The sequence below is a fragment of the Pantherophis guttatus genome, chromosome 6, assembly GCF_059756535.1.
Source record: "Pantherophis guttatus breed Tessera chromosome 6, ASM5975653v1, whole genome shotgun sequence".
Taxonomy (NCBI): domain Eukaryota; kingdom Metazoa; phylum Chordata; class Lepidosauria; order Squamata; family Colubridae; genus Pantherophis; species Pantherophis guttatus.
In genome coordinates, this window is record NC_142068.1 from 14,591,087 (window position 1) to 14,618,763 (window position 27,677).

The following is a 27,677-nucleotide window of genomic DNA, read 5'->3' on the forward strand; positions in this document are numbered from 1 at the left end:
AAGGGAGAGAGTGAGAGGTGAAGAAAGCACGTAAAAAATGCAAGTAGAAAAATGGGGACCACCTTTGGTGGGAAGGTAACAGTGTTCCGTGCACCTTTGGTGTTTAGTCACATGACCATGGAGACATCTTCGGACAGCGCTGGCTCTTTGGCTTTGAAACAGAGATGAGCACTGCCTCCTAGAGTCGGGAACGACTAGCACATATGTGCGAGAGGAACCTTTACCTTCTCGGGTGCAAAATCTGGTCATCCACAAGATGGCAGCAAAATATTTGATCTGCTTCTCTGCATTCCTCTAGTGGCTGCCCAGAGTTTTTCAGCCCGGGTGTGGTAGCTATAGTATATATAAAACCATTTTTACAAAGGCTAGATGCACTGCCCTCAAGGGCAAGTATGTCCAGTCCATCTGACATTTTGCTCAATTGAATAAATGGATCTGCCTGTTTATTAAGTGCAAGGCTATGATGGAAAGGTTATCTGCTGATTTGTTGGTCTCCTTCCACATCTACAGTACAACACATGGGTTCACAATAAAGCATCTACCTTACTCTCCTTTGGCTGCAACCCAGCATTTTAAATTGCAATACCGATGCAGTGAATATAGCAGAAACTCACTGGAGTATACAACATAAATAGTAACTGGACTGCCCTTGATTTAGTCAGGATATAAATGATGATCGCTTTGCCTCTGAGAGAACTAGAGTCTATTCCTGAGCATTAAAATGGTCAACATATTTCAAATGGCAACTGCAGATGCATATTGCATTAGCATTATCTCTTGGCATTCAGTGATTCTTCAGCTCTCCCAATTCTTTCTCTTGCTTTCTCTCTCATAGACTCATAGGAATAATATCGGTACTGTTCATCCCCAAGTTTTCCAAAGGATTCAAATGGCCTGTTTTTTAACTGCTGTATTGATTATGTGTAGAAAACTTCCATATCCACTGAAGCAGGGGTGGGATTCTACCGGTTCGGACAGGTTCGGGTGAACCAGTAGTTCCGACGATCAGCTGGGAGCAAACCGATGATCAGGTCGGCCCACCCACCCGCCTCTGCACTTAACTTACCTTTATCTTCTCAGCTGATTGGCGTGACAGAGCAGATTGCCGCACCTCAGCTGTGTTACTCCCAAGTGGTAACACAGAAGGTTAGTATTTTTAAAACTGTGCACTTGCGCACAGCGCGTGTTAGGCGCATGGACGCACCAAGCACGCAATCACCAAACCGGTTGTTAAACCGGCAGCATCCCACCACTGCTCTGAAGTCTGTCTGTCTGCCTGCCTTCTGCCTGCCTGCCTGCCTGCCTGCCTGCCTGCCTGCCTGCCTGCCTGCCTGCCTGCCTGCCTGCCTACCTACCTACCTACCTACCTACCTACCTACCTACCTATCTATCTATCTATCTGACTCATAGTGGTACAATGGTTAGAATGCAGTATTGCAGGCTAACTACTCACAGCAAGGACTTTGATCCTGACTGGCTTAAGGTTGACTCAGACTTCCATATTTCTGAGATCAGTAAAATGAGGACCCAAATTTTTGAGGACAATGTGCTGACTCTGTAAACTGCTCAGAGAGCACTGTAAAGTGGTATATATGTCTAAGTGCTATTGCCAGCTATCTATCAACTATCTATCTATCTATCTATCTATCTATCTATCTATCTATCTATCTATTATCTATCTATCAACTATCTATCTATCTATCTATTATCTATCTATCTATCTATCATCTATGTATCATCTATCTATCTATCATCTATCTATTATCTATCTATCATCTATCTATCTATCATCTATCATCTATCTATCTATCATCTATCATCTATCTATCTATCTATCTATTATCTTTTATCTATCTATTATCTATCTATTATCTATCTATCTATCATCTATCTATTATCTATCTATTATCTATCTATCTATCTATCTATCTATCTATCTATCTATCTATCTATCTATCTATCTATCTATCTATCTATCATCTATCTATTATCTATCTATCTATCTATTATCTATCTATCTATCAACTATCTATCTATCTATTATCTATCTATCTATCTATCATCTATCTATTATCTATCTATCTATCTATCTATCATCTATCTATTATCTATCTATCTATCATCTATCTATCATCTATCTATCTATCTATCTATCTATCTATCTATCTATCTATCTATCATCTATCTATCTATCTATCATCTGTCTATTATCTATCTATCTATCTATCTATCTATCTATCTATCTATCTATCTATCTATCTATCATCTACCTACCTGTCTATCCACCCATCAGTTCACCCATCCTTGCAGTGATGATTTGAAGGGGATGTCCTTGAAAGAAGAAAACAACCCAATGAATTTGCTTTTATTTAATTTGCACATAATGGTGATTCCAATTAGATATAGATGAGATGATTATTTTATTCCTATTTATTCACAAAATGAGGTGGGAATCTACTTCAAACCTGTAAATCAAAAGCAATGAGCTTCAAAGAGATTCATACAGTAGCTTTGCAGGTTTAATGGATTTTGTCACTGCTTCTGGGTTGTTACAGGAGATATAGAGTATTTGCAAGGGGTGTGATACCGGAGTCCTTTCAATTTCATATATTATTATTATCATATATTAAGAATTATTGATGGGGGGGGTAACTCATGCAATTGTCATGATTAACGGGCCAATTAGTTTAAATCCTCATTAAACAGTTCTGCTCCTCTGACTGTTTGGGGTGACTTTGTTTTCAGCTGCATTCATTTTTCTCAGCTTCACGAATGTGGCCAGCTGCAAGCCTCAATTTAACTCTGCTAAGGGACTTTTTATTTCTGCACTGGTCCTACCAATACAACTTAGAGCTTTGCTCAGTTTTCAGCACTCCAAATGTGGGCATAAAGATGCTATTTTAAAAAAAAAGTTCTGTAAATGTAGGGCAGTGTTAAACCTCTTAACAATAAATAAATGGGTGCTACCCTGTTTCCCTGAAAATAAGCCCTCCCTGGATAATAAACCCAATTGGGCTTTTGAGCACATGTGCTAAAATAAGCCCTCCTCAAAAATAAGGCCCCCCCAAATAAGCTCTCCCCGAAAATATTTAAGCGCATGTACAGCTGGTCCCCACCATTTCCTCTGGTTAGGGTTAAGGAGACAGAGCTGGAAATCAGGTAAGACGATAAGAGGAGCCCCATCTTGCTCCATGCACCCCAAAATAATAAGACCTCCCCGAAAATAAGGCCAAGCGCTTATTTCGGGATTCAAAAAATATAAGACAGAGTCTTATTTTCAGGGAAACACAGTATGCTCTTAGCATCAACCCAAAGTTTTACTGCTCTACCAATAAGACGCGGTGGCAAGTCTATAAATGCCACTTTCTATGTGCCAGTGTCCTTCCCTGCCTGTATCTTGAGTATTCACTCTCATTCAAAAGAGGCACAGTGGTTAGAATGCAGTATTGTAGGATAACTCTGCCAACTGCTGGCAGTTCAATCAAGCTCAAGGCTGACTCAGCCTTCCATCTTTCCGAGGTTGCTAAAATAATGACCCAGATTGTTGGAGGCCATATGCTGACTCTGTAAATTGCTTAGAGAGGGCTGTATATAAGTCTAAGGGCTTATGTAAGTCTAAGTACTTAGAGAAGTACTATATAAGTCTAAGGGCTATTGCTATTCTACATGCTGACTTTGTACTTCATGTGATAATTAAGTGCTCCCTGCTTCATCTTCTCAACAAACACAAGACTGAATGCAAGAAATAAGAAGACCTGTTCTGTCCCTCATCCTCACACAGACAAATGCAATATCAAACACGCCTGCCAATAATTTATTGTATAAACAGACCAGAATTCCTGGCAGACAAGATGTGAAGTTTCCGAAAGAGTTCTGGCAGCTAACTGTAAAACACCTGCCAAGTCCAATTATTACTCCCAAAAAGCAGGAAAGGCCTTATCTGCAGTCCATTTCCAAAGCGACAAATTATCCACAAGAGTTTAGTCCAAAAGATATCTTGAGCCAAAGTGCAGTATTCACGATGTGACTCTTTAGAGTTTAAACTTTGGTCTGTCACAAAGCCTGCCGAGCAATCACGCCCCCTTTTATCCCTTTTGGGGCATGGCTGAGTGAGTCAGCTCAATCCCTGGCCCTCCCATGCCTCTTCCTTTGCTGCGCACGTTCTCTCTCTGACGCTGCCTGGGATCAAGCCAGGATTCATCATTATCACTCTCTATCAATGGGTGCTCCGGAATGCCTTCCTCCTGGCCTTCGGATGGAACCTGAGGCATTGCCAGAGAGGAGGGTCCTGGAGAGGAAGGCCTTATCAGTTCCTCCCTCTCACCTTCTGAGTCCTCTTCCTCCATGAGGACAGGCTCGGGAGTCAGAGTCACAACACTACCTATAAACAAAGTTCTCTAACAGTAGCCCAGAATTTTGCCCTGACTATGTTAGAACACAGGCTTAAGTACTAGACATCTTTCTCCTACCTTTTCAAGTCAATGGTCACATAACTGCTAGTGTCTCAGCATTGAAGGCTTTTGTAAGTATCCCATATATATAAAATGACTTTTTTGGTGTGGCCATGAGAAATTCCTGCTTTACTAGCTTTCCTCATCATACTGTACCGATCTGCATGCAGTATCTGTCAGGGTTCCAAGTAATACACCAAGGGGTGGGTTCTACCTACCTTTACTACCGGTTTGCAATGGGGCCGCGTGCACCGCATCCGCCGCACCACATGCACAGAAGCGTTCTGATGATGTCGGGGTCAGTGGGCAGAGCCTCCCATCAGTTTTACTACCAGTTCTATAGAACCGGTCCGAACTGAGGGCAACCCACCACTGAATACACCCATAGCAAACAGACCTTCGAGGCAGGTAGATTCCTCAAAGAACAGGTTTATTGGATATATCACATTGGTATAGGCTGGTGAAAACCAACTCTAAATGTTCCCATGGTTTTCACCTAATTAAAAGTAAAAAAAATTTCCCTTTCCCAAACTATCAGTCATCTGGTCCAATCAAGGTGCCATCCAGTTGCCTGGTAACTTCACTCCTCCTCTCTCCTGTGAGAATGTCCTTGGTTCCCAGGAGAAAGTATTTTGTTTTGGCTACAAAACCCCAGTATTTTCTATTCTCCCCTCCCTATCTCTCAGCTCCAGTGTGGCAACACTGAAGCTTCAAAATGGCTTTCTTTGGCTTTGGTTAGGTCAGCTTCAGGGTTGACAGTATCTTTGCAAATTATCTAACAGATATTGCTAGCACGCTATAGTTCCTACACATTGTCAGTGATAAGAGAGTCCTCTCCAGAAGAAGGTGAACTCATCAACCTTGACATCCCAGAAAACCATGTGATCAGAATTTGACCACCCCAAAAAGGGAAGCAAATAGCAAGTGGAAAGAAAACAGCCTATTTTGTAAATCAGATTTGTAAAATAATTATTTGACATTGGAATAAGATATCAAGTTGGTCTTTATCAGGTTTTCAAAAATATAATAGGATTTATATTTTTTTAACTTTATCTGTATGGAATGATCACCCAGTAGAGCATCAGCTTTATGAGCTCTGTTGGAAAGGTTTTATGTCATTCTACCAAGAAGGGAAGGAAGCATTACTCAGTTATCAGATATTTTTATTCTTTTTTTTTTTTCATTCTATACTCTACACCGGGAGAAAATGTAATACGTTGTTACATTGCAACCTACAGTAATATCAACCTTTCTATTTTTCCTGCAGCTTTATTTCAGAAAAAACAATCAATTTATTCAAATTTTCTGTTAGGTAACATCCAATTCTAATTAGGAATATGTGCAAAACTAGTCTTAGAAAACTTATTTCCTTCACATACCAAACATTTTTGAGATCCAGCCACTCAAAGTTTAACTTTGAGGTTTAACTTCTGGCTTCTGGACAGGCAGACAGATAGACAGACCGATGATAGAGATAGATGATAGATAGATAGATAGATAGATAGATAGATAGATAGATAGATAGATAGATAGATTAGATGATGGATGATGGATGGATAGAGGGATAGATGAATAGATGGATAAATAGATAGAAATAGATGATGGATTGATAGACAGACAGACATAGAAGTAGCACATGAAACAGCAAGGCTAATGAAAATATTTATAACATGGTTTCTAAAGTTTAATTTAAAAGATATTGCAAAGAACAAAGAAAGGGAAGTCCTTCGGGAGTAGGGCAGTATATAAATTTAATAAAATGAAATGAAAAAAAATGAAAAAAAATCAGAAATCAAATATTTAAGTAATCTATATTAGTTTTAGGCATGTTTCTCAGTCCCTCTTGTTTCTCTTTTCCTTTTAATATTCATAAACAATAACATAGTGAACACTTTGTTACTAAACTCAAAAACTCACATTTCTTGTTTTTCTTTTTAATACAATATTATGAAAACAGCTAAATGTACTTTGCTTAGCATCTTTTACTAATGCTTTACGGTAGTGAGCAGCAGTTGCTCAAATATATAAACTATCTGTTCATCTGTAGATTTTCTCTTTTCTGAGAATTAAATAAACCCATTACAAATAAAAAACAACATTAGCTTATGAACATTTGTACATACATCCATGTAGACATCCCCTTTTTAAAATTACACTAAAAACTCTCTTGCTTTAAAAAATAGCATTTTAATATACCCAGTGTAAATTGATAAATTTAAAACTGAAAATAATCAAAGAAATGTCAATACAATTTTACCACCTTTTCTAAGGTGGTCATGAAAAAAAATCACCACAGTTGTTAAGCCAATCTGCAGTTTTTAAGTGAATGTCAGAGTTGGTAGAAAACCAATGATTCATTATAAAAAAAAAAACAAAAAAAAAAGAAGAAGAAGTAAATGTTGTTTAGCAACACTGCCACAATGGTCATGTGACTGCAGGTTGCTGCCAATGGCTGTAAATATGGCCCAATTGCTGAGAGTTCAAAAGATGGTCACATGACTGCAAGGGACGGACAACCTCTGGAATCTCTGGAAGAAAAACAAAATGCACAGGTACAGTATATGTGGTACCTTGTGTTCTGTCCCTGTCTCACACACGCACACCAGCAGTCGACCAAGAGTTAAAATAAACCAGCAGACAAGAATTTCCTTTGATAATAGATTGGCAGCAACCCAGTGGCTGCTTGCCAAAAGTTTTTACTTACAAAGGGAGGTTTATCTCCTCCGAAAACATCAAAGTAAATCCACAAAAGCCAAAGAATAGTCAAGTCCAGTCCAAGAATCAATCCAAGCAGAGCATATAACAAAGTTCCAGAAATGCAGAATGATTTGCTAGCTTTCAGTTTTGTCCATCACAAAGCCTGAATGGCCACCACACCCCCTTTTATCCCCTGTGGGGTGTGGTCCAGTGACTCAACTTAATCTCTGGCACGCCTCCTTCTCTGCTGCGCGCGCTTGTCTTTCCGACACTGTCAGGGATCCAGCCAAGACTTATCTCCATCGCTGTCTAACTGCGGCTGCTCGGAAGTGCCTGGCTCCTGGCCTATCTCTTCTCCTTCGGAAGACACCTGAGGCATTGCCAGAGAGGAGGGTCCTGGAGAGGGAGGCCTTGCCAACTCCTCTCCTTCACTTTCGGAGTCTTCTCCCTCTGATAAGACGGGCTCGGGGGTCGGTGTCACAACACCTTGCTCAATAGTAGTAACTGTGAGAGGGATCTTGGAGTCCTAGTGGGCAACCATTTAAATATAAGCCAGCAGTGTGCAGCAGCTGCCAAAAAAGCCAATACAGTTCTAGGCTGCGTAGAATCAAGATCACTTGAAGTGTTAATACCACTTTATAATGCTTTGGTAAATGCCACACTTGGAAGACTTTCTAGAGTCTCAACATCTTTTTTTATATTGTGGCAACTGAAACTGTATGTAATAGTCAAAATGTGTTCTTACTAAGTCATTATAAATTGGTATTAATATTTCATGTCTATGATTCTATTGCTCTGTTAATGCAGCCTAGGACTTAATTGGCTTTTTTGTGGCTGCTACACATTGTTGGCTCATATTTAAATGATTGTCCACTAGGTCTCCAAGATTCCTCTCACAGTTACTGCTATTGAGTCAGGTTCCATTTATTCTATATCTTGTACATTTGATTTTTCTTGCAAAACATCCTACACCAGAGAATTCTCATTTACTAAAAGTCTGAGTTCTAACACATAAGAAGACCCTTGCTTGATCCAATCAAAGGCCTGTCTAGTCGAGAGGAACTGGAAGCGTCACAAAGATACTGGCTGGAAAATAGAGAAACTCTGATGAGCTTTGCGAAAATCCAGCCAGACAAACTGCTGTCGGGAGGTCTTTGGACCAGAACTGTCTTGGAGGGACGGTGAAGAAAGAGAGGTGCCTCAGAAGACCAAGAGGAACAGGCAAGTTCCTCGAAGGGTCGGAGGCAGCTCTTTGATCCAGCAGTGGGGGTGGCAGCCATTAAAACGACCGCTCTAAGTTGGGGCAACCAGACTAAGATTTGTGCAGGAGCAATGTTTGAATGGAATATTGTTACCAGAGGAGCAATTTGGCCAATTTAAAGATAAAAAGAAATTCTTTGGAAAAAGCTTGAAAGAGGTCCCAGCGTGAAATGAGCAGCTAATTGGCACTTTGGAATGTTAATTGGAGGGAAAAGAACAAAGAGGAAGTTAAAAGACTAAAGCCCCAAAAAGAAAACTTTCTACCTGGACTTAAAATTGAATTTGAAGAAATTAGAAATAATACAAGAAAAAGAAAACTGAGAGAAAGCATTTTTTAACAATAAAAGGAAAGTATTTTCGATGTGGATTTAAAAGTGATATTGTGTTGCCTGGGGATTTGTGAACTGGAGAGAGAAGAAAGCACCACAACGCATGCTTTAAACATGGAAGGAGTACTTATTTAAACAGCTGGATCCCAACTTTGAAAGAGAAAAAGAACAAAGCTTTAAACTGGAATGGTTTAGATAAATATTTGAATTGGATACTATTTGGAAATTAAAAAAAGAGACACACTATATGGACTTGAATTTTAATTACATATAAATTAAAATAAAAATGTCTTTGAATTGACAATATGGAACATTGGGAATATGAGGAATTAATGGAAATGTTTAAAAAGGTGCATGGAGTGTTTAAGGATGATAAAAAAGCAGAAATCTGGTTAGAATACCAAAAAAAAAAAAAAAAAGGAAAAAGAGAATATAAATGTGAAGCAAGAACATAATGTTGAAAGGAAAAGAATTGAAGATTACACTGGGATTGACAGTGAAAAACAAAACGTAAATGGAGGGAATATCACCCAAAAGAGAAAGGAAGAGAAGGAAATGGGAAAAGACTAAGGGGGAGAATTAAAAGGGTAACAATTTTAAAAATGAGAGAAAGGATTCAGGGGGAAAGATACAATAAATATAAAAGGAAAAAGAAGAAAATAAGAGAATGGGAGAAAAATATTAAGAAGTGGAATTTTGGAGAGACCAAAAGAAAATGGGTAAAAGGGGAAGAATAATGGAGAAAAGAAATTGAAATAAAGCATTTGTTAGTTGATTTAAGAAAAATGTATTAATAGTAGAAATTGTATCTAAGAAGTAAACAACAAGAAGAATATTGTTTATTGTAAAATGGATCAGCAGGTGTAATATGAAATGTAGATTGGTTTAAATATGAAAATAATGGAAATTAAGATACAAAATTGAAATGCTAGTAAATGATGTATGTAAGATGTAAAAAAGAAGAAATATATTGTTTATTGTAAAATGGATTAGCAGATGCAATATGAAATGAAGATTGGTTTAAATGTGAAAATAACTGAAATTAAGATATAAAATTGAAAGGCTAGTAAATGAGGAAAATAACTAATGGATGTTGGAATAAGAAATTAGGAACTAAGGAAAATAAGACGTGGAAGGTTAATTAAGTTAAAAGGTTTCAATATAAACATGGAATGAGTTGAAATACATTGTTAATAATTAAAAAATGTGATGGGGACTTTGAAAAATATAGTTAATAAGTGGGGTGGAAAATCAGGGTTTCCTGGATACCATTGTGGAAAATATTGAATTGAAAATGAATAAAACAATGGAAAGAGAATGGAAGGAGGAGAAGAGGGAAGAAGGAGAAGAGAGGAAGGAGAGAGAGGAATAGAAGAAAGGGAAAAGGAGAGGAAGAAAAGGAGCGGAAATAAGAATAGGAGAGAAGGTTAGAAAGGGAGGAAGGAATAGAGGAGGGGGAAGGAAGGGGAAGTAGAGAAGGAGTAGGAGAGGAGGAAAGAGGAAAGTAGAAAGGCATAGAAGAAGGGAGGGAAGAAAAAGAGAGGAGAGGAGAAGAAGAATTGTTGTAAAACAAGGGAGATGATGGTAGAAAGGCAACCCCGAGAATGTGCAAATTTATTAGGATGAAGAACAAATTAATATGAAAATTAAAAGGTTATATGATATATATATATATATATATATATATATATATATATATATATATATATATATATATATATATATAATATAGAGAATCTATATGATATATCTATATCTATAATGTATATCTATATCTATAATAATATCTATATCTATTATATATATATACATATACATATACATATACATATACATATACATATACATATACATATACATATATATATATATATATATATATATATATATATAACCAAAGACCTACATACAAACACCCGTGAAAACCTCAGAAAACACACACACACACACACACACACACACACACACATATATATATGTCTTTGGTTATTCTGGTTTTCTCCCAGGTAAAATTGGAGGTGTCTTGGCAACGTTTCGACGAAGTCTCATTCATCATCTTCAGGCTGGTGTTTTCGGCTTCATGCTTCTAGGAGCAATATGTGTGATCGCAGCTGTTTCTTCCTTTTAACTGCCTCTGGCGTTCCCACCTTCCCACCAAAGATGGTCCCTATTTTTATACTTGCATTTTTTACATGCTATCGAACTGCTAGGTTGGCAGAAGCTGGGACAAGTAATGGGAGCTCACCCCATCACGCGGTACTAGGGATTTGAACTGCTGAACTGCCGACCTTTCGCTCGACAAGCTCAGCGCCTTAGCCACTGAGCCACCACGTCCCATTGAGCTGAATAGACTACCCTCATTTAAAAAAAAACCTCCAGAAAAATGTAGCTTTTGAAATAGGATTTTCTTGGTTGATTGCAAGCTTTTTTTCCCCTGTAGCATCCCTAATTTTGTGTTTAATTTTCCATTGTCAGGGGACCCTAGCAATAGGTTGCGCAATCTGTTAAATAAATAAGTAGATTTATTATGCAGAATGTCAATTTTTTTTATTTATTTATTTTGATTTATATGCCGCCCTTCTCCAGAGACTCAGGGTGGCTTACAAGGCATTAAGCAATAGCCTTCATACTTTTGTATATTTTAAACAAAGTCAGCTTATTGCCCCCACAAACCGGGTCCCCATTTTACCTACCTTAGAAAGGATGGAAGGCTTGAGCCTGTGAGAATTGAACTCGCAGTAATTGCAGGCAGCTGGAAGCTAAATACTACCTTTAATAGTAGCATTAGTTTGCTGCCCTTTTTAATTAAACATTTAAAATAAATAATAATTAGAAAAATTGGGTCTGGCCAATAAAAGAGAATGTTTCTGTGAAAGAGAAGGTTAGTTATATTTTATCCATGGAGTGAGACTTTTCAAGGTTTTGTAGTTACCTAGCGGCCAAATGCTGTGTATGAGTGACCCATCTTTTTTCTATAATCTCTTTACCAGAATTCTGTAACTTTCTGACTTTTCAAAGGAAGAACGTGAATGAATTCCTTCCATGAAGTCTTTTCTGACTGTGAAGAGCAGGCAACCCTGAGCTTCAAAAGAGTAGAAAAAATGTGTTCCAGAAAAGATTTTCAGCAGTAGCCCCTTCTGTCCCCACTATAAATACTACAAAGTGAAATTGAGGGGGAGCGGGGGATTAAACATTTTAAGAATTACACAGAAACATGTTTTGAAACAAGCAAAAAACCTTTTGAAAGGAATTTCAGATTCAGATAACCGGGTGACTTTGGGCCAATCATTCTGTCTCTTCCCAGCCTACCTCACAGAGTTGTTATTGTTTGAGGGAAAATAGGAAGAGGAAGGAATATGATGTATGTTCATCATCTTGAGTTATTTATAAAGCAATGAAGGTATGATAAAAATTTTAATAAATAAAAAATAGCATTAGAAGGCATTTTCTTCTCAGGACTATAGAAAGTAGACAACCTGGACATCAGATATTTGCTGACATAAAACCATGAATCTTGGAGGCAATTTTTAGAAAATAAGATCTTTTCATTAATAGATGATTCAGTTGTTCCCTTCCAGCAGATGTTCTAATATTCTCTCTCTCTCTCTCTCTCTCTCTCTCTCTCTCTCTCTCTCTCTTCCAGCTGAAGAGAAAATACTCTATCCTAATAATTAGAGAATTGAATAGATTTGTGAAGATAAGGGATCAACAAATTCCCCAAATCTGGGCACTCTACTTCTATTAAGGACTAGAATGACTAGAATCCTAGAACATCAAAGATCCCCTAAACTTTGTTAGAGAGCAAATCTGGAGGACATTAGATTGTGGAAGGCTGATCTCCTGGAAGGCCTTGAAGAACCCTAATAGCATACAGATTAACTCTGCCCACAGCCTGAAGTTTGATTGTTACAGTTTCAAGATTGGCCCAGTCAGTAAAATTCAGATCATCGGAAGCAATATGCTGATTTTGTAAACTGCTCAGACAGTGCTATAATGCATTATGGAACAGTTTGTAAGTCTAAGTCTATTGCTATTACTATCTAAGATATCAGAAGAATGGACAAGGTGTAAAAAGAGAAAGGAGTCAAATATGGAAAACTCTGAATGATAACAATGGACTTTTGCTTTTTCAGTTCTGCTTATTATTATTGAGCATAGTGCACATCTTTCTCAATTTATTAGTAACTCTGGAACAGTAGATAATAAAAGAGTATCTAGTGACTATTGCAATGGGCTCTACAAAATCCATCCAGAATTACAACTAATCCATTGCAGTTGTGTGCAATTGTGGGTGATTCATGGTTTGTTCATATTATGCTGTTGGTGCACTAGCTGCACTGGTGCAATTTAAGGGGTTGGTTTATCATCTTTAAAGCCTGAAAGGGCACAGGGGCAAGTTATTGACAGAACGATCAATCCCTAAATGCATTGGCTTGTTCCAAGAAATCATACAGGATGGATGCACTCCAAGTCCCTTCTCTTAAATGTTATCATCTGGTCAGGCCTAGGAAGTGCATCTTCTCAATAGCAGCTCTGCTCTGTGGAGCAACCTTTATCCTGAGATCTGGCAGACTCTTACTTTCCTAGCCTCCTGGAAGGCCTTGAAAATATGGTTCTTCCCCAAGCATTGGGACAGAGTAAATCTAGAACCCAGTAAAGGTCAATTCTGATACAGCGGGACAGCTGCCTTTGGGGCACTAAAGGTTTTCGATCTGGTTTGAGTTTTGTATCGTTGCTGTGTGAACCTGCCCAGGATTGTGGTTCATAAAATGGGAGGCCATAACTCTTTCTTAAATTAAAGAATGGGAGAATATTTAGTATGGGATAGATGATAATAGCAGGCATTTCTACTTCTACACTATTAAAGTTGTGTTCTGTAAAATACTGAAAATCTAATGCAGACTTTCACAACCAGGTTCCATCCTGACATTTGTCATTTTAGTTCAGTCACTAAGTAATGCCTGATTCTTTGTGACCCCCTGGATCATAGTTCGCCAGGCCCCTTGTCCACCTCTGTCTCCCAGAGTTTGCCCAAACTCATGTTCATTGTATTGATGAAACCATCTAATCATTTCACCCTCTGCTGTCTCCTTCTCCTTTTGCCTTCAGTCTTTCCCAACATCAGGATCTTTTCAGTTAGTCCTCTCTTCTCATTGGTGCTCCAAGTATTTGAGATTCAGCTTCATCATCTGTCCTTCCAAAGAACAGGCACGATTGATTTCCATCAGGATTGACTGATTTGATGTCCTTGCAGTCCAAGCCTCAAGACTCTTCTCCAACCCCACAATTCAAAAACACTAATTCTTTGGCACTCAGCCTTCCTTATGGTTCACCTCCCACAGCCACACTACATATTAATTCTGATATACTACTCTCCTATTAGCTAACAGAGTGGCTTGAAATTCTGGAGTCAAAGTTGAATGCATCAGGACTTCAAATTCATTTTTCCCTTCTGCCTTGCACTTCAGGGCCAAGCTACACTTATTGTTCTGTGCATTATGAGTTCAATTTCAGTTGATTTAATTAATGCTCTTAATTAAATTAGAGGCATGAGACTAAATGGCAGCTATTAGGAAACATGAGTGGTAATGTTCTATTTCCCATACATCCTATGTGTACACATCTGGATGTTATGCTGAGATAGATTGTTAGATAAATCAGTTTTGTTTGGCTCCAGCACAGCTCTTTTTAGAGATATGTTTCTGCAGTTGCTACTGTAAAAGTAGTATGTTAGAAAAAGGATGCTAACTCCTTTGCTTTCCAAAATAATAAAGCAAGTTTAATACATGATTTGGTCTTGCCGTGTCAATTGGCTTTGGCTTCAACCCATTGCTTTCTCCTCTGTTTCTCTTTGTGCAAAATTCCAGATATTTGTTGCAAAACCAAATGCTAACTCATTATTGGCATTTTTTTTTTTTTTTTTGGCCAGGACAAACAAAAATAGTCTCTAGAGATTTTTTGTGACAATAAGTTGGAAATGTGAACCCAATATATGAACATTTGTCCCACAGAAGTCTAGAATGTATAAACTAAACTAGAGTATAGATCTGGATAACTTCCCTTGAGAGGTTTAGTCTGGAAAGCTTTCTGCTCATCCAAGCTACATGACTGTCCAGCTGCTAACCTATCACCACAGCTTTGTTTAAATTCCTGAAAATTAATTATTCTGCCAACCACATGTTTACACAATTAGTTTTAAGTGATTATATATACTTTAATCTGTCCAGGAGCCCTTGGGGAACGAAGTAATATGATGAGCTGTAAAACAGAATATATAATACTCTGATGAGTAGAAAATACCCCCATTGGTGACTGGATTATTTTTTCTATATAAAAGACTTGGTTAAAGCTGCTTTGATCAACGCTACTGAATCTAGGCTGATTTTTTTTTTAAAAAAAAGAATAACAAAATTATAAAACATAAAGAAAAGAAAGAAAAACGTACAGGAATTATATTCAGGGATATAGCCTACACATACATACCAGGAGTGGTATTCACTTACCTTCACTACCGGTTCGCAAATGTGAGCGCACGCACATGCACAGAGCATCAAAAATGGAATGTGATTACATCCGGGCAGGTGGGCGGAGCCTTCTGTCACCACCGCTACTGATTCGCCCGAACCGGATAGAACCAGCTGAATACCACCACTGATACACACACACACACACAAAGTTGTACAATATACCTTTTAATAAATGGAAGCTATAATTTGCAGACATCCATAGCTATTCTATACTAATCAATTCTGCAGCTCACTGAATAGTTGAAGTCATAGGTTTATCTTTCCAAAACTGAACAATAACTTTCTGTACCTTTGGCTATAAGGCACAGAAATCTCTCTCTTTTTTTAATCTGGATGTAAATGTGTTAGAAATATCCTTCAAAAGACTGTAATCTGAGCTGATTTTTCTATGATAAGGCTGAACCTTATTTAGAAATTACCCGTTAAGGTTATACAAGCCATTGATTAGACAGTCTGAATGATGCTACTTGGAAACGGCTCTCATTCTTCTAGAAAGTCACATGTTGGGTAAACTTAACATTGAATTCAAGAGGCTGATGGAATATAAAGGTCAAACACGGTGAGGGAATTACCCCATATATTTATTAAAAGTTTAATGTTCCTGTTAAGTTTAGATAGGTAAGTTTGATAGCCTTCTGTTAACCAACTTTTCTTCTTTTTGTTGCAATTGATCATATCTCGTTCCTCCTCACTGGATTCTTTCTTAAACTCAAATTCATTTTTTTTCTATCCCTTGGGTCAAATGACCCACTTGTTTACCTGGCTACATTTACCTTGTCCAGGGGTGGGCTTCAAAAATTTTAGCAAGGGGTTCTCTGCCTGGTTGCTGGGTGGGTGTGGCCATGGTGGGCGTGGCCTAGTCGGCCTCCCGCACCATGGCGGGGTGGGTATTTTTGCTCTCCCTGGGCTCCGGGGTCTGTTCTCAAGCTTCCAGGAGGGTGAAAACGGCCTCCCCAGGCTCTGGAGGCCCTTTGGAGTCTGGAAATGGGCCTGTTTCTGGCCTTCCCGAACTTCTGGTAGAGCCATTTTTCTCCCTCCCTGAGCCTCCCCATGCGCCCTGCACTTACCTGCATCCAAAATGGGCCGTGTGGGGACTCCGGGGTGGGGTGGGAAGGGCCAGCCAGGAGTGGGATTTGGGGGTTCTCTGAACTGCACAGAATCTTAGCTAGAGGTTCTCCCGAACCCCTGCGAACCCCCAGCAGCCCACCCCTGACCTTGTCCTTAAGGAGAAAAAGGGAAGACTTTGGAAAAGAGACTGGCATTCTCTAAAGTGCAACACTTAGCCCTGAATTCTCAAGTTGAGATTGCAAACCATAAAAGCACTGGTCACAGCCCTACCTTTGAAATATATGCAAAAACAAACAAATAAATAAAAATCAGGCATGTCTATATGGGTAGCGAGTGGTGAGAAAAACATCATGGCTTATGTACTTCTATGTGATATCAAGATGCAATTCTGAAAGGTTGGAGTTTGCTTCATCATGTTATGAGGGACATTTCATCTTTCTGGTGTCATTTATGGAATGCTTTGGAGTGGATTCATACAGTTTGTGCAGTATGCCAGTAGCCAATTTCTACAAGGCAGGAATTGCTAAGATGAAGAAATAGATAAAACCAGATTCAACTAATTTAATATCAAAATCAATCAATCATACTTAAAGTGATTAGTCCAATATGTACATTCACTTAGGTGAGATAGGCGGTATAGAAATTTGATCAATCAATCAATCAATCAATCAATAAAAAGTATGTGATCATTTTCCTGACACATTAACAATTCCAATTTTCTTTCAAGCTTTTTAAATCCTGGATCGTCAAGTTCTGCACCTTGGCATTGGAGTGATGTTGATATTGCATCAACATCTGATGATGTTGATATATATATGATATATATATATATATATATATATATATATATATATATATATATATATATACATGTTATTATGTTAGACCAAGTTGATTACATTCTCTCTGTCTTGTTATTCCTCTTCTATAATACTCCTCCCACCCCACATCAGTTCAGGTACTGCAACTGTATCAGCGGTCCATTGTGGCCAAGCCAGGTCTAGTATTATCCTTTCCTTATTATTTGATTTATAATAGTTCTTTTGGCTTTCACCCAAGTGGAAACAGTCTATAAATTGTTGACATCTTGATAGGTTCTTGGAATAGAATCCTGGCAATGAAGCCAAGAAGAAGAATATTGACATGCATTGACTATCTTTCTTAAGGAATCGGGTCTTCAGTTGGCGATGATCTTAGATCTGAGTTTACATTTGAGTGGTGGCTTCATCCAGGAGTGTCTTTAGGCACCTTTTCAAAGCTAGCTTGTGGCTTAGTTAATGATTCTGTACAGTGGTGAAATCTAATTTTTTTTACTACTGGTTCTGTGGGTGTGGCTTGGTGGGCGTGGTGTGGCTTGGTGGGTTTGTCTTGGTGGGCGTGGCTTGGTGGTTGTGCAGAAGGATACTGGATGCAAAATCCCCATTCCTTCCCCACTCCTGGGGGAAGGATATTGCAAAATCTCTATTCCCACCCCACTCTGGGGCCAGCCAGCCAGATGTGGTATTTGCTGGTTCTCCGAACTACTCAAAATTTCCGCTACCGGTTCTCCGAACTGCTCAAAATTTCTGCTACCGGTTCCACAGAACCTCCTTAGAACCTGCTGGATTTCACCCCTGATTCTGTATCAAAATTGGAGCTCTCTGGGATCTGGAGACTAAGGTTCAAAGGATTCTCTGCAAAGGAATAGATAATCTTCAGTTCCATCCCAGGAATTTTCTTGCACCTTGGAGCTTCTACCTCAATTGGCTTCACCTCTTCAACAGGACCCCTTCCTATCCTCCAAATTGTAATATATGTTGTTTTACCCCTGGAAAATATCTATGGATTGCATAGGAAGTTTAGTCTATATCTCTATCTGTATAACTTTCAATAATGGAGAAATTGGTGTAGGCTGGTCACCTTTAGAGCAGATTAATTTTGTTCTGTCCTCAGGAGCTGCTAAAAATTTGGTCTCCTTCATTTCATACACAGTAGGGGTTCCATCACATTACAAAGAAATTTGAAGTGGTATTCCTTATACTGTGAAAATCTATATCCTAATCATACTGAGGGACTGGTGGCTTAAGAAATAGATTTACAAAATTAATGTGATGCAATGTATGCAATAGGGCATTTTTTTCCCCATACAAAGGACAGCGATCTCTGCTCTAATGCCTCCAGGGTCCACTTTAATAAACACTGAATACCAGCCAGGCATTTTCTTGAGTTTTGTTGTCAATAAATAACATCTGTGCATACAGCACACAATTCAGGGGAGATGCTGATTGTAAGTAAGATCCACTGCATTATTCTGCTGGTGCTCCAACTTGTTTAGCCTTCAAAGGGATAATGAATTTTTTATATACTGCTTGAAGAATTATATTAGCACTTTGTTTAGGCTTAATAGAAATAGTAGATTCTCTCCATCTAAATGGAAAAATCATTGTCTAAGGAAATGAACATAGTGAAGTCATGGTCTCCACACACCCCTGTACAATCTAAGGTATTTTAGGGAAAATGCAATGTGGATCCAATCTGGGTCTATCACCAGGACTAGAGGTTTTGTATTCCAAGCTTTCAGATTAATTCTCTTGCCATGTACATGTATAGAATAGAATAAAATAACAGAGCTGGAAGGGATCTTGGAGGTCTTCTAGTCCAACCCCCTGCTTAGGCAGAAAACCCTACACCACTTCAGACAAATGGTTATCCAACATCTTCTTAAAAACTTCCAGTGTTGGAGCATTCACAACCTCTGGAGGCAAGTTGTTCCATTGATTAATTGTTCTCATTGTCAGGTAATTACTCCTTAGTTCTAAGTTGCTTCTCTCCTTGATTAGTTTCCACCCATTGCTTCTTGTCCTGCCGGTGCTTTGGAGAACATCTAGACTCCCTCTTCTTTATGGCAGCCCCTGAGATATTGGAACACTGCTATCATGTCTCCCCTAGTCCTTCTTTTCATTAAACTAGACATACCCAGTTCCTGCAACCTCTCTTCGTATGTTTTAGCCTCCTAATCATCTTTGTTGCTCTTCTCTGGACTCTTTCTAGAGTCTTCATATTTTTTTTACATCCGAACTAGATGTAGACTGTTGTTTCTCCATGTCATATAATATATGTGAGAACATGCATATTTATTTATTTATCTTGTCATGTTTATGTTTATATTAGAGGTGGAGACCCTTTGAGAACTGTGTACAATGTAATTTCATTTTAATGTATGCCGATTAGTGTACATTTAAAGTGACAATAAAGTGTTCTACTCTACTCTACTCTACTCTACTCTACTCTACTCTACCCTACCCTACCCTACCCTACCCTACCCTACCCTACCCTACCCTACCCTACCCTACCCTACTCTATTCTATTCTATTCTATTCTATTCTATTCTATTCTATTCTATTCTATTCTATTCTATTCTATTCTATTCTATTCTATTCTATTCTATTCTCATGCTGGAGCCCATCTTCAGGGAACCTCTCTCTAGCCTCCCTAGCTAGAGAGAAGTTCCCTGAAAATGGACTTCAGCATGAGTCTGAAATACAAAACCTCTGGTCCCAGTGACCAATGCAGGTTGGATCCTGCAACATTATCCTCGGTCACATATATTCGCCTTCATTCGTGAAAATGCAATGGAAACAAATAAGAGGTGGGAAGAATTAGTTTAGGGCGTTAGTAATTAAAATAAGTTTTCAGTGAGATGAAGTGGTTTTTGAAGTGGCCATTTTTAAGGCTTCAGTGTTGCCACAAAGGAGATGGGGATAGGGAGGGGTGAATAGAGATAGCTCAGGTTTTGTAGCCAAAACAAAATAGTTTCTCCTGGGAACCAAGGATGTTCCAACACAGGTGGCTGAAGAGAGGAGGAGTGATGTTACCAAGCAACTGGGTAGCACTCTGTGACTGATTGTTTGTGAAAAGGGGGAAACTTTTACTTTTAATTAGGTGAAAACAGTGGGAACCTTTAGAGTCGGTTTTCACCAGGCTGTGCCAATATGATATCTCCAAAAAAAACCTGTTCTTTGAGGAATCTACCTGCCTCAGAGTTCTGTTTGCTATGGGTGTATTACTTGGCATGGGGACACCGAGTTAAAATAATGCTAGCACTTTCTTACTGGGATTAAGAAGAAAATAGTCTCGTGGATTTTATAGATCAAAGGAAGAATCTAACAGAATAAGGAATCCATTCAGTTTTTTAAAAAAATCTATTGGATTATTCCAGGGGTGAAATCCAGCAGGTTCTGACAGGTTCTAGAGAACCAGTAGTGGAAATTTTGAGCAGTTTGGAGAACCGGTAGCAGAAATTTTGAGCAGTTTGGAGAACCAGTAGCGGAAAGTTTGAGTAATTCGGAGAACCAGCAAATACCGCCTCTGGCTGCCCCCAGAGTAGGGTGGAATTGGAGATTTTGCAATATCCTTCTCCCAGGAGTAGGGAGGGAATGGGGATTTTACAGTATCCTTCCCCTGCCACGCCCACCAAGCCACACCCACAGAACCAATACTAAAAAATGAGGATTTCACCACTGGATTATTCCCTTTTCTCCTTCTTGCATGGAAATCTGATATCTTCGCCAAATGCAGGTAGTCCTCAATTTACCATTCATTTAGTGAACGTTTGAAGTTAAAACAGCACTGAAAAAAATGTCTTATGACCATTTTTTACACTTATAACTGTTGCAGCATCCCCATGGACAGGTAATCAAAACTTGGGGTTTTGCAACTGGTTCATATTTATGATGGTTGCATCATAAACTCCTGGGTTATGTGATCCCTTTGGCAACTTTCTGATAAGCAAAGTCAACAGGGAAATCAGATTCACTTAACAGTTGTGTGCCTAACTTAACAAGCTTAACTGCAACGATTCACATAACAACTGTAGCAAGAAAGGTTGTAAAATGGGGGTGGGGGAAACTCATTCAACAGCGATCTTGCTTAATACCAGAAATGTTGGTTTCAAATGTGGTTGTAAGTTGAGGATTACCTGTACCTAATTCTACATACCAGGCAAATTGCATAGAAAAACAAATTTCACTGCCAAGGTTGCCTGGGAAAATGGAATGACTGTTGTAAGAAAGAAATTTAGGATAGCTAAAACTAAACTTCTCTTCTTCAGGACAACCACTCATAGTTCTCCCTCGTAAATGGTTATTCAGATACAGAATTTGTGGTACTCTGAAAGAATATTTTGTTTCTTCATTGTTCCTGGGAGTCGGTTACCAACAGTCTTACCTTTAGAAAATCTACCAGAATAATTCATTTGTTTTATAACGTCATGTTTCTTGTAGATAGGCATAGTTTTTAATTAAATCTTAATTTTATAGTGAATCTATGCTATTTCATATTTGAGAGAAATGAAAGAGGTGAGCCTTATAATTAGGTGTCTCTCACTTAAACATAAGAAAACAAATTTATCTTCGTATATTGATGGAAATCAAAATTAGGAAATTTATCCCACAAAACATATTTTATTTCTTAAAAGAGCAGGTCAATTCCCCTACTCCACTCCATCTTCCTTCTGGATTAATCTCCCTCTTCACACATACAGATCCCATCATCCCTATAATAAGTTTTTCCCCTGTCTCTCTTAACTCTGTCTAGTATACATAGTCATTTACAAATACATAACTCTCTCTTACGACCCTGTAATCCCTTAATTTAGGGATGAGGTTGGGTCCACTGGATGAAGTTCAGCATTTACTGGCCGGATGCCCTTCCTGATGCCATGCAGTGTTCTCAGCAGATATTTTTTCTTTATCTGCCACTACCTAGGATTGAACTCTCAACCTTCCAAATGGGAGACGAGCATCTTCACTACTAGACCACTGTGTGCCACTCCCTTTACAAATACATAAATAGTATCAACCCTTTCCTGGATAACAGTGAAGTCATGGATTCAACATACTATATGTAGCATGCCCAAAATGTGGGCCCAGTTTTGCCCTCTCTACACTCCTAATATTTTCTGGTAATAACTTATCACAGTTCTAACCGTGCATAGTTTCTATGATTATATAAGGTCTGGTGGAGAAAGCTGGTTGTGGAATTCTGGGAGCTGAAGTTCACACATCTTCAAGTTGTAAAGGTTGAGAAACACTGGATCAACAGTCTCACTTGGACTGAAAAAAATTTCCTATGTCCCTACAAAATGTTGTTCTATGTAACTAATAGTACTACTGAAAGGTTTATGACTTACTAGGAGAATGAATAGAATGTTTTTCCTTTTCAGATAAATCCCTTTTCAGATAAATAGAATAAACTCAGATAGTTTCCAAACTATTTTCCCATTACCTTTGAAAAAAAGAATACACTTTTCCATTTTGTACCAGTATGAACATATTATTTTAGCATCAGATGGCTAAAATATCAGAAAGCAAATTTTTATTATCTTCCATCAGTATTGTAAGTTCAGATTTCTTTTTGTTTTTGTTTCCCCAAGAAAAGGGTTGGGAATGCTTAATTATTTGACTAATCAAGCTGGTGAATATTTGATTGCTTGCATTTTGGATGCAGCCTCAACCAATTCATAATATATTATTTACAGAGAAATAGAGAAGGAGTCCACTGAAGAACTGTTTTCCTCCAGAGATTTTCTTGATCGAAGACTGTCACAATTATGTCAATACTTTCCATATGAAATGTCAATTTGTGTCTTGCTGGGATGGCTATGTATTTCTCTCCCTTTGGGGACGATGTGAAGGACTTTTAAAATATGCTTTATGGGTAGGAAACATTTATTTATTTTATTTATTTATTTATTTAATTTGTATACCGCCCTACTCCCGAAGGACTCAGGGCGGTGAACAGCCAAGCAATAAGATACATAAATACAAAAATTTAAAAAACCAGTTAAAATCGAATTAAATCATTTTTTGGCCCAGACAAATTAAAACACCCCAATAATTTAAGAACAGATTTAAAATTTATGTATTAAAAGAGGGAGGAGATTAGGCCAAGCCTGCTTGATGGAATAAAAGAGTCTTCACAGCGCGGCGGAAGGTGCGCAGATCCGGGATCCTCCGTATCTCTGGGGGGAGCTCATTCCAGACGGTAGGTGCCCCCACAGAGAAGGCTCTCCCCCTAGGGGTCGCCAGCCGACATTGTTTGGCTGACGGCACCCGGAGGAGTCCCTCTCTATGAGAGCGTACTGGCCGGTGGGAGGCTATTGGTGGTAGTAGGCGGTCCCGTAAACATTTCACTTAAGTCCACATTTTGTGAATTGCTAAACAAAAATCAATCTTGAGAATTTTCTTGTGCATAACATGCCATAAAAATATCCTTAATGATATATATAAAACTTGTTTTCATATATTATGAAATCTATCCAATATCATATGCAGTTTCTGAACATAGTAAGTAGGTACCCTACCTATGATATTACATGCTATAAAGCCCCTGCTGTCATCTGACCTATTTTTATGTCTGAGTCTAATGCGCAAAGAAGAAAAAGCTAAGCCTTACGATGGATCTGGAATTCCAATCATGCAGGGGTCCAGGCTACATGGAGCAAAGTACATATATAAACTGAGTGAAACCAGGCTTAATAGCAGTGACTATGAAAAAGATCTTGGAGTCTTAGTGGACAACCAGTTAAATATGAGCTAACAATGTGCAGCGGCAGCCAAAAAAGCCAATGCAATCCTAAATTGCATTAACGGAGGGATACAATCAAGATCAAGTGAGGTACTAATACCACTCTATAAAGCCCTAGTAAGACCACACCTAGAGTACTGCATCCAGTTTTGGTCACCACATTATAAAAAAGATGTTGAGACTCTAGAAAAAGTGCAGAGGAGAGCAACCAGGATGATTAGGGGACTGGAGGCTAAAACATATGAAGAACGGTTACAGGAACTGGGCATGGCTAGTCTAGTGAAGAGAAGGACCAGGGGAGACAGTGTTCCAATATTTGAGGGGCTGCCACAGAGAGGAAGGGGTCAAGTTATTTTCCAAGGCACCCGAAGGCCAGATAAGGAATAATGGATGGAAACTGATCAAGGAGAGTTTCAACCTAGAAATAATGAGAAATTTTCTGACAGTGAGAACAATCAAAGAATTGAACAGAAGTTGCCTTCAGAAGTTGTGGGAGCTTCATCACTGGAGGCTTTCAAGAAGAGATTGGCCTGCCATTTGTCAGAAATGGTGTAGGGTCTCCTGCTGAGCAGGGAATTGGAGTAGATGACCTATAAGATCCCTTTCAACTCTGTTAATCTGTAAGCACTTGATTTATGGCATTATTCATAGGTTTAGTTTACCACTCTAAGTTCATCAAGCATGCTTAACCTGCTTATGGGGAAAAAAAAACTCATTTTCTGAGAGCACAATACACTGAACTATAACCTAACTAAAAAGGGTGAGTTTGGATAATACGCTAAGCCAGAAAATGAACAATGAAATAAACGCATTTGCCCACCAACCTTCCTTAAGGTTAACATTAAGTTCAATTTATTTTGCAAATGAATAGCTAATACCCAAACCTTGTTAAGCACAACGTAATTTTTGTCTTTGTACAATGTTTTTGGTGCACGCTACTGGACACTGGTAAGTGTGACTAAATATGAAACATGAAGGGGGCAGGTGAATGGTCTTCTATTTCCAAAATAAATATGTTTGAAAATCTAATTGTCTGCTCTGGTTGTTGGTTGGTGGAAGAAAAGCTGACAATTTCCTTCTTCAGGATAACTTTCCATTTGCTAAACCGCATAGATTTGTACATTGCTTAAATGCTATTGACTAGCTGAATCTAAATTTTATAGAGTACTTGAGTAAGACAAAGCATTAGCTAAGTAGATTACTTTCATGCTTCCCTATGTGAGTCCATATCCATAGTTTGGAATGACATGCCATTCTTTTATTGTATATATAAATATTTCATTTTTAAAAAATATTGATTATTCCATCCACAGGCCAGTCCCCAGCATGTTATCTCCTAATTCTTAATTCATTCCACAAAATTGTAAGGCAATAATTAAGAACTTGGCCAGGGCTACATCTGTCATATTCTCTGTGATTCATAGGAAATCTGACATAAGCATTTAGAGATTGCTTCATACATAACAAATTTTAAGCAGTTCCCAAGAGACTGGAAATCATTAATCAGCCCATTTTTTTTAGCATTAAGTGGTGCTAGACAAGGGAATTACCTATTTGAAATTGCCATCAAATTCATGAATAGAGAATAGAATAGAATAACAGAGTTGGAAGGACCTTGGAGGTCTTCTAGTCCAACCCCCTGCTTAGGCAGAAAACCCTACACCACTTCAGACAAATGGTTATCCAACATCTTCTTAAAAACTTCCACTGTTGGAGCATTCACAACTTCCGGAGGCAAGTTCTTCCACTAATTAATTGTTCTAACTGTCAGGAAATTTCTCCTTGGTTCTAAGTTGCTTCTCTCCTTGATTAGTTTCCACCCATTGCTTCTTATCCTGCACTCAGGTACTTTGGAGAATAGTTTGACTCCCTCTTTTTTGTGGCAGCCCTTGAGATATTGGAACACTGCTATCATGTCTCCCTAGTCCTTCTTTTCCTTAAACTAAACATACCCAGTTCCTGCAACTGTTCGTATGTTTTAGCCTTGAGTCCCCTAATAATCTTTGTTGCCCTTCTTGGCACTCTTTCTAGAGTCTCCACATCTTTTTTACATCGTGGTGATGTAAAAGAAATTAAATGGAGATTTTCTCTGAATTTCTTCAGAGGATGAAGAGAATTGACATTGTCAGCAGAATTGACAATGAAGATATTAAATTGATAGATAGTGTCTGCCTTTTAGGATCAATCCTCAACATTAAAGAAACAGGCAGTCAAGAAATACACTGCAGACTAGCATTTGATATTGCAGCTATTAAATTCTTGTAAAATGAGAACTTTTTCAGAGGTCGTGATGTTTCTATCCCTATAAAGATCAGAGTAGGGAAGCAATGGTGTTCCCTGTGATAAGCTACAGAAGTGAAAGTTGTTCTTTGAAAAGGAAAGATAGGAAAAGTATTCACATTTTTGAAATGTGTTGTTGTTGGAGAAGACTCCTGAGAAGAGAGTGCACAGCCAAGAAAACAAACTGATGGACCATCAAACAAATCAACCCAAATTCGACAGATCAGATTAGGAACAGATCATCATGGAAGAAATCTATCTATGTGGTTGCTAAGAGTGGACACTGATTTGATTATGCTTAGGCATAGAATCATAGGGTTAGAAGAGATCTTAGAGTCCTCTAGTCCAATTCCCTGCTCAAGGCAGAAGACTTTATTCTGTCTGGGTCAAATGGTTGTCCAATCTTTTCTTGAAGGTTCCCAGCAGCGGAGTACCCACAATTTGCTATGGAATGATAGTCATTCATTCACTCACTCACTCACTCACTCACTCACTCACTCACTCACTCAAATCACTGTCCCATTGCTGAAAAAGCTACAGGAGTCTTACTTCTTTGGAATGTAGTAGAAATGCGGTAAAGTAGGGAAACTGTGAAACTGATGGAGAAATGATTGCACATTGAAATAGGACATTTAGACCACTTCATCGCACATTCATACCCAATAAATTTTCATGGGTAATTTCTTCAAAATCCTCTGATGCCTAGAAATCAAATTTAAAAGCCAAGCCTCTATCATCATCATCATCATCATCATCATCATCATCATCATCATCATCATCATCATCATGGAATTGGTTAGGAAAAATGGAAGAACATTTCTTTGTCAAACAGTATTCTATGTATAGTATAGTATAGTTTATTGAATAGCCCGAAGGCCTTTTCAAACAAAACAGAAAAGAAAAAGGGAAAAAGATAAAACAGTTACAAAAATAGCAATCTAAAAATATATGATAGATGACATTAAAATTTTACAATATCAAATTTCAATAGCTAAGTTGCCAAGACTAGATAACCCAAATAGGATAGCTCCTCTCCAACTGAGCTCATCTTCCTTACAATCAATAATTTTTTTTTTTTTGATATAACTGGCTCGTATTGCTGTCATTCTTTTAAGGTATCTAGTGATCACTCTTACCAGGGGAGGAGAGTCAGCCCTCAATAGTATTCTATGTAGTGTTTTTAATAACACAGAAGCATGTATATTTACTGGTGTCAACCATCAAAAAACTATAAAGTTAAACTATAAACTACAAAAATAGGGGTCAAAAACTATTCCCCAAAGCAACTGAAGGCAAGACAAGAAACAATGGATGGAAATTAATCAAGGAGAGAAGCAACCTAGAACTAAGGAGAAATTTCCTAACAGACAGAACAATTAACCTGTGGAACAGCTTGCCTTCAGAAATTGTGGGTGCTCCATCACTGGAGGCTTTTAAGAAGAGAGTGGACAGCCACTTGTCTAAAATGGTATAGGATATCCTGTTTGAGCTGGAGTTGG